Raw genomic sequence first — 12,998 nt, 5'->3', positions numbered from 1 at the left:
GAAACGGGGGCTGCAATTGGGCTCCTGCAAATCTGGGGGAAGGAAGGGACAATTTGTGAATAGATTCTTAAAGAAAATAGTTTTAAAATGAGTGAGGGAACTCAGGAGGAGCCGATCTTATGTAAGCGGATAGAAGCAAAGGAGATGTAAGCATTGAGGAAGAAACTTGGAACAGAGATAAAGAGAAGCTGTGGAGAAAAGTGTAGACTCTGTAATTTTAGTGTCGGTTGTATGAATGCTCAGAAAAGATGACAGGAACTCCTGGAATTTGGACTGAACTTAATTTGACAAATATTACTGAGTATCCATTTTGTGCAGCTGCTACAAGGAGAAGAAAAATAAAGCCCTCAGATCTGTGGTTACCAGAGGTGGGGGTGGGGTGGAATGGGAATTGGATGAAGACAGTTGAAAGATACAAACTTCCAGTTATAAGATAATTTCCAGGGTTGTAATATCCTATGTAAGAAATATAATTAACACTGCTGTATGTTAGATATGAAAGTTGCTAAGAGGGTAAATTTTAAGAGTTCTCATCACATGGAAAAATGTATTTATATTTTTAATTTTGTATCTATATGAGATGATAGATGTTTACTAAATTTATTGTGGTCATCATTTCACAATATATGTAAGTCAAATCATTAGGCTGTATACTTTAAACTTATACACTGCTGTATGTCAATCATAACAATAAAAAACATAGTTTCCCATAAAAAAAGAAAGAAAAATAAGTGAACTATTAATGAGGAGAGGAGAAATGAGAAAAGCACATTCTTAACTGTAAGGTAAAATATAAAAAGTCAATCTGAGAAGAACAAAGCAAAATGAAAGTGTAAAGGAAGACTGAAATTCACATTTACTTGAAGGATCAGATAAAGCTTTATGGAGGGAGGGTTGATGGAGTCTGGGAGGGATTTTGGCAGGTGGAGACACAGAGTGTTCTATACGGAGAGAGGAGAGTTTCAATATAGTCAGGGATGGGCAAAGAGCAGGGTGGTCTTCGACAGTAGCAGGTAGACATGACAACTTTGAGAAAGAAGAGTTGTGGGAATTTAAGTGAAAGGAAGCATATTTTGGAAGATCTTGCATATAAATTAGAGGCATTGTATTCATTCTGCCAATGGGTGAGAATTACACATTTTGAGCACAAGAGCAATAGAGTTAGAGCTGTGGAAGGGCTTTAGGAAGATTCATCTGGCATAAGTGAGTTAGAGAGACTGGCAGAGAGGAACATTAGGATATTGCTGTGGTTCAGGCAAGTGGCCTTGAATTAGGAAGGATGGTGGCAGGGGGATGGAAGAGTGGGATAGATCACGAAGACAATGAGGAAGGAGAATCAAAATACTTGCCAACTAGTTGGATGCGGTATGAAGTTAAGAAGGTGACAGGATTAAAGATGACCTAGTGATACTGTGTCTGGATGCCTGGGAGATAGGCACAATACAAAATGAATAAACTTATTTCACTCTTCTCAAAAACACCCTAAGGAAAGAAATGAAAGACTAGAAATATGTATTAGATATAAACTTACAGTTCTTGCTTCCTCTAGAGAGCTCTCTCTAATTCTTTTCTCTGTTTTGGTGTCCTTCAGTCCTATAGAATCCTCTTGTCCTCCTGGCTTGTTAAGAGAGGAGTTAATACAGTTCTGCTTAGCTCTTAAGATGTTAACTCTTTGCACATCAGAGCTTGAAGGCTGTGCTTTTTCCTCTATGTGTGTTGTGGTTGGAGCTAAAACATTCTTTAACATACCAACTTCTCAACTAAAACTAAAGCTGAAAACGTATTTATTTGATTTGAGATTAACAGAAATTTACTGGTGTTGGAGAATGATCTTTAAATCTCTTCCTGAAGGGCAACAACAGTGGGAGATTTTCTGGAGCCCTGAGGATCTCTTTGAAGGGAACAAACTCTGCTCCATTGGTGGGATCAGTGTGCCTGCTCAATCCATGTGTGCCAGGACCCTCTCAAGTAAAAGAATGTATATAATCCACTTCACTGTGACCATAGTTTCCAAACCAAATATTGGGATGTAATTATGCAACAACAGAACTTGACATTTGAAAATTAGATGTTCTTAAAAATTCTGCATGCTGGTCACTGCATTCATACTATATATTAAGTGAAATATAGTCTCAATCGTTACATGAAATTCTCTTTGTTATGCACACTCAGTGTATACATTGAAAAGGGATTTCCAGGAGGGTGAGCACATGTTTAATGGGCCCTGTGTGACTTCCCTATGTCCTATAAATAAAATAAAATAAAATGAGAGAGACAATTAGGATGTATACAAATTATCCAGAACACATAAATCTCCCAGTGAAACCAGGAAAATCCAACAAAATACTTCCCCAGGTCTAAATGACAGAATTATAAAAACTAGCCTTTTCTGCACCCAAGATTGCTTCTTGGCCAAGCAATTTCTCAAGGATCTTGGGTCTTCTCTCCTTTTCCGTATGATCTAACCAGAATTAGTGCTGGGCAAAATTTTGAAGTAGGCCAAGTTTGTGTTGGTAATTTTGCTGTCTTTTTTCTGAATCTCTGATTTTTTAAACATTTCCTCCTACCCCTTTCAGGCAACCAGTTACCTCCTGTTTTTTCCCCTGACAGCCTCATTACACTTTAGAGTGAATTTATACCATTTGATATTTTTTCACTAGGCTTAATGTACTTCTAAATGTAGACTATAGGCTTTGTTCCACGTTGAAGGAATTTCAGTCATCAAGGAGTTGGAGGACTTCCCTGGTGGCGCAGTGGTTAAGAATCCGCCTGCCAATGCAGGGGACATGGGTTCGATTCCTGGTCCGGGAACATCCCACATGCCGCGGAGCAACTAAGCCCTTGTGCCACAACTACTGAGCCTGCGCTCTAGAGCCTGCGAGCCTCAACTACTGAGCCCGCGTGCCACAACTACTGAGCCCGCGTGCCACAACTACTGAAGCCCACGTGCCTAGAGCTCGTGCTCCGCAACAAGAGAAGCCACCGTGATGAGAAGTCCACGCACCACAACGAAGAGTAGCCCCGGCTTGCTGCAACTAGAGAAAGCCCGTGTGCAGCAACGAAGACTCAATGCAGCCAAAACTAAATAAATAAAATAAATAAATTGAAAAAAAAAGGAATCGGAGATATAATAACATTCTTTTGATTACAAAAGTAACACACATTCATGGTAGACATGAACAGAAAAATAAAAAGAAAATTAAATGTATTAGTAATCCTAACACCCAGAGATAACTACGATTATCATTTTGATTTATGTATGCATAAAGGCATACATAATACTTAAAGTAAAAAATAGAATCATTTATTTTCTTTTTTAAATGTATTTTTAAAAATTTAAAAATTTAGTAAAATATAAAATTTACTATCTTAACCATTTTTAAGTGTATATTTCAATAGTGTTAAGTATTGTTAAAAAACAAAATTCAACTTGAGTAAATTTTATACATCTTATTGGTTTTAATTCAACAATTCATGAATCAGGCAGAATTCTGTCTAGCAGACAGAAAGGAGCTCTGAGGAGCTGTACAAAAAGAAAGACTTTTATAGGCAGAAGGGAGTGGGAGCAAGGAAGTTGTACTAGACAAAACAGTGGTTGGTTATTGCATACTTTAGGGGATGGCGGGGGTCTATCAGGCAGATTACCTAACGAGTGTGGATTAGGCAATTCTGACTGGCTGGTTTAAGATTCCATTTTTGGGAGAGCCGAAACTGTAATTAAGTCAAGTCTTGGTTTGGTGACATGGGGCTTAGGATAAGCAACTCCATTTTGGGCCTATTGTCTTGTTCTTAACAGTATATTCACATTGTTGTACAATCAATCTCCAGAACCTTTTTATCTTACAAAACTGGAACTCTATGCTCATTAAACAACTCCCCATTTCCCCCTCCCCCAGCCCTTGGCAACCACCATTCTACTTCGCTGTTTCTATGGGTTTGACTACTCCAGGTCATTTATTTTTAAAAAGTTTTTATTTTTCATTAACCAATATATAATTCACAATGAACATTTTAAAATATTATTAAATATTCTATTATATAATTTTAAACGGCTGCTTAATGGTCTATTCTATAAATGTATCATAATCAATTTAATCAATGCCCTATTGATGGGCATTTAGACTGTTTTTTATTTTTTGCTATTATAACCATATTGCGTTAAAACCCCTCACAGATAAATCCTTGCTACCATCCACATTTATTTTTCTAAGATGAATTACTAAAAGTAGAATTGCTGACTCAAAGAGAACGCCTATTTTTAAGGTCTTTGATACTTATTTCCAAATTGTCCAACCAACTTTCAGAAAAGTTGTACTAGTTACACTTTTGCCAGCAGTATCCATTTCTTCTCATCTTAACATTAGGAGCATCTTTTTTTTTAATACCTATTTCATAGATTAAAAATACTAATTCACTGTCCTTTTAATATGCATTTCTTTGCTTGCTAGCTGCCTAGCTGCCTTGAACTTTTAAAATATTTACTATCATTGTACATTTCTTTTAAGAGTCACTGATGTGTTAAGGATACCCGATTTTTTCATGTCTTCTATTTTGGTTATATGTCTGTTGTAAGTGTAAGTATTTTACACTCACACATAAGAAATCTTAAAACAGATTTAAGAAAGTATTTTTTAACATCATGGAAAAGTTTTATATACTAGACCTATACTGTCCAAAATGGTAGCCACTACACACATGTGGTTATTAGGTATTTGAAATGTAGTTAGTGTGACTAAGGGATTGAGTTTTTAGTGTTATTTCATTTTCTTTTCCTTGTAGCTTTAAAAAAACAACTTTGCTGAGGTATATTTTACACACGCCCATTTCAGGTGTAAAACACAATGAATTTTTAAAGTAACTTCACTGACTAATGCAACTATCACCATAAATCACTTTTAGTACATTTTCATTCCCCAATTTTATTTACTTTAAATTTAAAATTGAGGGGCTTCCCTGGTGGCACAGTGGTTGGGAGTCTGCCTGCTAATGCAGGGGACGCGGGTTCGAGCCCTGGTCTGGGAAGATCCCACATGCCGCAGAGCGGCTGGGCCCGTGAGCCACAATTACTGAGCCTGCGCGTCTGGAGCTGTGCTCCGCAACAGGAGGGGCCGCGATGGTGAGAGGCCCGCGCACCGTGATGAGGAGTGGCCCCCGCTTGCCACAACTAGAGAAGGCCCTAGCACAGAAACGAAGACCCAACATAGCAATCAATCAATCAATCAATTAGTCAATAAAAAAATAAATCTTTAAAAAAAAAATAAATAAATAAATAAATTGAAAATTGAAAAATGATACTTGATTTAGTTATTAGAAACCATACTCACACAAGCTTAATAAGGCTTTTGTTTACTTTTCAGGACTCAGATAAAAGGGAAGGAACTTTAATGATCTCTTCTCCATTGCTCAAATCTGCCATTTCAAATGCATGCCACCTTTCTTTGTGATACATTATCCCTAATTCAGCATTTCTTCACATTCCCCAAATTTACCATTTTTTGACTCCTACTATTCTGATTTTACCACTCCCCAGAAGGGAATGGTAGTCAGGGTTCTTTGAACAATGAGAAAGTGAGCAAGGCAGTATGTTCTAGGTTTTAGGTATCTGAATATAAATTGAGATGACAAAAAGGCAGTATTCTGAGGGTGGAGTTGTGGAATAGGTACTAATAAAAGATAAGAATCATTCTATTGTAAGAGTTGCCATATGATCCAGCAATCCCACTCCTGGGCATATATCCAGACAAAACTATAATTCAAAAAGAAACATGCACCCCTATGTTCATAGCAGCACTATTTACAATAGCCAAGACATGGAAGCAACCTAAATGTCCACCAACAGATGAATGGATAAAGAAGATGTGGTACATATATACAATGGAATATTACTCAGCCATAAAAAAGAATGAAATAACGCCATCTGCCGCAACATTGATGGACCTAGAGATTATCATACTAAGTGAAGTAAGTCAGAAAGAGAAACACAAATACCATATGATATCACTTACATGTGGAATCTAAAATATGACACAAATGAACTTACCTACAAAACAGAAACAGACTCACAGACATAGAGAACAGACTTGTGGTTGCCAAGGGGGAGGGGGAGAGGGAGGGATAGACTAGGAGTTTGGGATTAGCAGATGCAAACTATATATATAAAATGTATAAACAATAAGGTCCTAGTGCATAGCACACGGAACTATATTCAATATCCTGTCATAAACCATAATGGAAAAGAATGTGAAAAAGAATATATATGTATGCATAACTGAATCACTTTGCTGTACAGCAGAAATTAACACATTATAAATCAACTATACTTCAATAAAATAAACTACAGAAAAAAAAGAATCACTCTATTTTAACATTCCTCAGACATTAAGAAAGTTCTCCAAAATTATGTTTAAAAACTCCCTGAGTAAATTTTATAATGGTCGGTCATATGAAAGATAATTACTATGTGAAATAAAATTTCATATTTGTAAGGATTTGGGCTAGTTCACATAGTATTTTTATAACATTTAGATGTTTGCTCAAAAGGTCAATTTCTACCATCATAGTATAATAAAATAAGCACTGATTATGAAATGTAAGACTTGTCAACTGAAAAGCACTTCGTAAGCTGTACAAAGATTAGCTTAATGAAAAATTACCAGAGGATAAAATCTTGTGCTTCAGAGCCAGAGGAGAACAGATGGCAAGAATGTTAAAGAAGGCTTAACCTGCAAGAAACCAGATTTAGGTCATTGCTGGGATGAAAATTAGAAGAGACGCAAAGAAGACAAAGGAAAAAAAATGGAGAAAAACATTTAGTAGGAAGGGGAAAAAAGAAACTGAGGAAATAAGAAAGAAATAGAAAGTCTTCTTCAGTCATTTATTTTCACAACATTTCCTTGAAGGGGCTGGGGCCTATATTATACAGATTCCATAGTACCCTGTACTTATATTTAGTAGCACTTGATACAATTTATTATAATCAATTGACTAATTACTCATTTAATACTTGACTCTGTTCTGAAGATCAGGGACGATCTCTATTTTGTTTACTTCTATGTTCTTGTGACCTGGCATAGTACTTGGCACAATGCTTATTAAAGAGCATGTACTTTATAAATATTTGTTCAAAAAATGAGTAAAATTTTTTCACCTTGGCAAATCTTACATTATTAATAACTATGTAATGGTTATATGCACACATTCTAGAATCAGACTCCTAGAGTCAGAATCTTAGCTACATCAAAAACTAGCTGTGCCACCTTAGGCAAATGACTTAACTTCTCTGTGATTTAGTTTCCTCATCTTTAAAATGGGGATAATAAAATGTCAGATGAAAAGTGCTTCGCATATAGTTACATAAAAGTTATCCATTATTTTTATTATTATTAACATGATGGCCAATAATACTTAAAATCAAATACTACCCAACCTCAAAACCACTAGATGTCACGATTCTGAATTGCTTTAATCTTTCTAATTTTTCCAAACTTTGTAGATAAAGATTTTTTGCTTATTTTTTATTTTTATTATTTTTTTAAAAAATAAATTTATTTATTTTATTTATTTATTTTTGGCTGCATTGGGTGTTCGCTGCTGCGCGTGGGCTTTCTCTAGTTGTGGTGAGCGGTATTCGCATTGCGGTGGCTTCTCTTGTTGCAGAGCACGGGTTCTAGGCGTGCGGGCTTTGGTAGTTGTGGCGGGCGGGCTCTAGAGCGCAGGCTCAGTAGTTGTGGCTCACGGGCTTAGTTGCTCCGCGGCATGTGTGATCTTCCCAGACCAGGGCGTGAACCTGTGTGCCCTTCATTGGCAGGCGGATTCTTAACCACTGCGCCACCAGGGAAGCCCATTTTTAAAAATTTTTTAAGCTCAGGGTTTTGGTTATTAAGAAAAAGAGATGAAAGAAGTCCCGGATTACAGATTAATGATGATAATATTCTGGTAAAATTAAGTCCATGTATACATTTTTTAAAATCTGTAAAAATCTACTCCAAACAGTTAAGAATGCATATTTTTGGAGGACAGATCACATAGAAGCTTTCACTCTTTCTGTATTTCAGTTTTTTACAATAACCACAAATTATCAGAAAAAAGCAAATGCGGGACTTCCCTGGTGGTCCAGTGGGTAAGACTCCGCGCTCCCAATGCAGGGAGCTCGGGTTCGATCCCTGGTTGGGGAACTAGATCCCACATGTGTACTGTAACTAAGACAGTCCACATTCTGCAACTAAGGAGTCCGCATGCTGCAACTAAAAGATCCCACACGCTGCAATGACGATCCCACGTGCCACAACTAAGACCCAGTGCAGCCAAAATAAATAAATAAATAATTTTTTTTAAAAAAGAAAAAAAAGCAAATAGGATATTTCCATTTGGAAAGCTTTAAAATAAAAAGAGAAAAAAACAAAACACTAGAAGCCTTGAGAAGGTGTATATCCAAAGTGACCAATAATTTTATTATCAGTGTATAAAACCTTTTTTGCAGCAACTATGCCTGTTGGAGGACAGCAGGCGCTGCCTAGGCATAGGGTCTTGTGGAAGGAATAACACTGACAGGTAATGAGGGGCCAGTCAGGGAAGAGCTGTGAATGAAACAGTGAAAATGGAGGACTGGAATAGAGTGCTATTATAGGATTTTAGTGTGGGAGTCACACAATAAAACTGAACGCTTTCAAATGATTACCATGACAGCAGTTTGCAGGATCAGCTTGGGGGACAGACTCAGTGTGGGAGAAACAGGATGCAGTCAAAGAGTAAGGCTCTTGAAAGTGGTGTGTAATATATTTATCATGTCATTTTTCAGGTAGAATATGATTGCCTATAGCAGATAGGTTGCCAACAGTCAGAAAGGTCTCCAAATTAGTGTAAAGAAGGATAAAGTAGTGTTGGGAATTAGAAAGCTCTGTGAAGTTTTAATTAAGTGCTTTGTCTGGATCCATCAGAGACCACCCCTCACTCTCCAGTGGAAGATGCTTATGATATCCTTGGATGATAAAGGATGTAGAGGAAGAGAAGCAATGATGATTGTACCAGTAAAGTCCATTTGACTTGTTGAATGGAATAGGTAGATAATTAGGTATGCTGAGGGTGTGTAGGATGATAAATATTGAGGAAAATATTCAGCTAATAAGTTAGGTAAAAAGCCAACTAGGCATTTCATAGCTGTTGCTGCTTTTCCTTTCGTCTCCTTCCTCTTGACAGGTGGCTTAGAACTGGGAGGAGGGAAAGTTGCAGGGGATACCTTATTCTGGTAATACCTCTAAGCCACATAAAGCCTTGTTCAAAGAGAATTACTTCTTAAATTAAAGACAAAAGTACAGTTTTGTTTTTTCTCTTTAGCCCAAGGTAAGGAGTTACTGTTTCTGTTTCCTTATCTCTTCCCCTACTTCCCCTCCATTACTGGAGTCTGGCTCATGGCTTTCTTTCTACATACACAGCCACCTAATAAAAGCATTCAGCTTTAGAAGTTTAAGGATGTTTAGAGTAAGCAGAAGAGATAAAGGGAACTTCCTCCTCTCCCTTTTACCCACCTAAGTTTACAGAGCCTTAAAACCAGAAAGTCCTGAATGTTTATCGTCAACATGGTGCTTTGCATTCTGCCTTGTATTATGCTATTTTTGCACTTGTTTTCTCATCCTTAGTAAATTCAAGCTACCTGATGGAGGGAGTGGATGTTAACTGTTGTATACTCCACTTCCACCCCATCTAGCATAGGGGTGAGCTCCTTGAAAACATAAATGCTGTCTCTTAAGTACTTCCCGTGCACCAAATACAGTGTTGGTTAATAAGCAGGTCATGATAAAGATCACGCAGTAAAACTGATTTCTGGTAAAATGAATTTAAGTACTTTTCATTAACATTTTATAGACATTTTTATTCTATGAGAACAGTGAGTAATAAAACATTCTAGTGTTTATTTTTGTTTACTTAAGTCAGGAATTACATGTCAATCAAGCCTCACAGCATCTGGGTCCCTCTGAATAAGTGCTATATAAAATATTTAATAAAGAAAGGATAGTCTACCTGTTTGTCCTGGGAAAAGAACAATTTCCTCTGATAAATAAAAGCTAATGATTAATTACTTTAACATGAATTTCAGACACTCTGTTTAAGGTCCTAGGACATGTAGTAGGAGAGAAAATAAGAATGTACATGTACAGAGAGAAATAAGAATTAAACTCTGCAATCGAAAGACATAAAGACATACTGCGACTTCCCTGGTGGTCCAGCGGTTAAGAATCAGCCTTTCAACGCAGGGGACATGGGTTCGATCCCTGGTCAGGGAACTAAGATCCCACATGTCGCAGGGCTACTGAGCCCGCGTGCCACAACTAGAGAGCCCACACGGCACAATGAAGAGCCTTCATGCCGCAAGGAAGGCCTGATGAAGCCAAATAAATAAATAAATATATATATAAAAAAAAGACGTACTATCCAGGAGGGGAGAAGAGACGAGTGTAAAATTAACCACAGTGCTATGAGGTCGTTTTAAATAAATTGCAATGTGGCAATTGAGCTGAGGCTTTAAGCACTTGGAGATGTTTTCCCTCTGATTACTTGTTCAAAGTTGACAATTTGGAAAATATAGAAAAGCACAGAAAGTGGAAAAAAAAAAAAAAGCACACGTAGTTCTCTCACCAAGAGAGAACCACTATTAACATTTTAGTATATTTTTTCTTACATGCTTTTTGGTTTAGTTTTTAAATCTGCTTAAAGCAATATATGCATATGGCAAATAACTCAAACAGTACAGAAAGGCATACCAACGAAAAAGGCAAAAGGTTCGCTCTCCAAAGGTATGTCAAAATAAATTTCGAGGCCCAAGATGGAGTCGCTCCTGCTGGGGGTGTCACATCAGCAAACCGAAACTTCATGTTCCTGTAAAGGCTCAGCTTGACCAGAAACGCAGTACATCCAGTCAGCCAATCCTCAAACGCCATATTTCTGGGCTCTATACTTATTTCCTTGTTCCTTAATCTTTCTAAATAAGGTCATATTCACAACCCCAGCCAATCCAGCCCTGATTGCCTTGCCGCTTCTAATGCTGCATAAAACTCACTCTTGCTCAAACTCCCTGGGGGAGTGCTCCATGGCTTGTGAGTCACTGTACTCTTCCAACCATGGATTGTTTTCCTTTGAGTAAAGGACATTAAACTCGTTACTAAATGGTCTTAATTTTCTCCTTTGACAGGTAAGTTTCCTTGTGAACCTCTCTGAAATTCAGAATTCAAAACTAATGCATACAACTGTATTCACATGCATATATTCCTAAAATGTATACAGATGGTATCACATTCTCTAGATAGTGTTCTGCATCTTGCGTTCCCTAACTACACAGAGAAATATCTTTCATTCCTAGCACAGCTGGTCCTATTCCATTGCGTGCATGGCTGCTATAATACAACCAGAGGGACTGCAGTGCAGACGATGCCAGTAGGTGGGGGACGGGCCATTTCAGGATGAGGGGAATTAAGGGACCAGATTTTGGGGACGGGCAGGGGAGAGCTAGCCGGATAAGCCAATTTGGTTGACATGTAGGGTATTAGCAAGTGAGATGATTTGGGGCCAGAGGATGGGTGCTGTAGTATATGCTAGGCCAGCATTTTGGACTTTCTTTACCTTTTGTGGTGGAGAGGTAAGGAAGTCAGTTGTTTTGGCCGAGATATGGGTTGTCTGAAGAAGGGCTTGACAGGCTGAGAAGTGTTGTCCAGGAAGGAGCTCTAGGGTTGGAAAAACTGCAGGGCTGGTTAGTTTTCTGGTCTTTAGAGCTCCCTCCCCATTCTAAGAAAAGTGTTTTCTTTATCCACACCGCAGAACAGAGAACTAACTTGGAGCTTTTCCTTTTACCTATGCCCGGGGCTAGGGCGGATCCTTCCAGCCGCTAGCAAACAAAACCCAGCAATCCTTCCCCGCCCTTCCCCCCCTCCGCCGCGGGAATTCCGAGATCCGGGCGGACCTTCTACTAGGCACTCTGAGGAGCACAGATAGGATCCCGCGGCCGCCAATCAGACCTTTCGGATACCCGGATGTGAAGCGGTTCGCGGTACAAAGGCAGGTTTCCACCCAGCGCTTCGTCAGGTACAGTGGCCAATAAGCATTTCTCAGGCGATAAATGACAGGAAAAATGACCAGTTACAAACTAGTTTCTCTCACGCATGTGGAAATTCGCTAGATTAGTCTAACCCACTACTAATTGTGATTGGATAGAATTGTGAGGAGCTGTAAAACTGTCTAATTAGAAGCGGGAGCGAGAAAAGTCGCAGCCAATAGGAGGATTCCCAGGAGTGGGGCGGGGGGTTAGGCCTTCGCCTCGGCGGCAGAGGAGACGTGGGGGCCATTTTGTGAAGAGGCGAAGGTTGAGCTGTTGCAGCCGCGTTGCGGACGTCGAGCAGCAGTCGGCTTCTCCTCGTAGAACCCGGGAGTAGGAGATTCAGAATCGAATCTCTTCTCCCCCCTCCTGGTAAGTGGAGGGGGCGAAAGCTGGGGAGGCGCTGGGTTCCTCGGGGGACGCGAGGGGGTGTGGGAGAGAAGACGAGGGAACCCTTTCCTCGGTAGAGTACGTAGGCCCCCATTTATTTTATTTGCTTTGGGGGATTAGATCTTACGCGCGAGAGGGTTTTATAGGCCTCAGCCCTTGCGTAGATTTTTAACCTAGTGTCCTCTAGGCCACAATCGGCAGGGAAAATGTCCCTTTTCTTTTTCGCTCTCCTGCGTTAACGGATGCTGTCCTTTCATTTTCTATGGCCATGAAGATTTCTAAGAGAGATGACGAAAGGGACGATCGAGATGCTCATTAATGTAGTTCAAGTTAATGTAGTGCGGATGCCTCCTGTTAAATTTAAATATTGGGCGGGGGGTGGGGAAGGGTTATCGAGCAGATATTTATTGTACCGCAAGCTTCTCAATTCTGGAGGGTACCTCAGGGTTTAAGAATAGTAAATATTATAACAATAGATTTAATATTTTACTGATTATTTTATTTTATTTTACTCCTTTCTGAAGAA

Source organism: Balaenoptera acutorostrata, chromosome 3, assembly GCF_949987535.1.
Source record: "Balaenoptera acutorostrata chromosome 3, mBalAcu1.1, whole genome shotgun sequence".
Taxonomy (NCBI): domain Eukaryota; kingdom Metazoa; phylum Chordata; class Mammalia; order Artiodactyla; family Balaenopteridae; genus Balaenoptera; species Balaenoptera acutorostrata.
The sequence above is the reverse complement of the archived record's forward strand: the minus strand, read 5'-3'. Positions refer to the sequence as shown.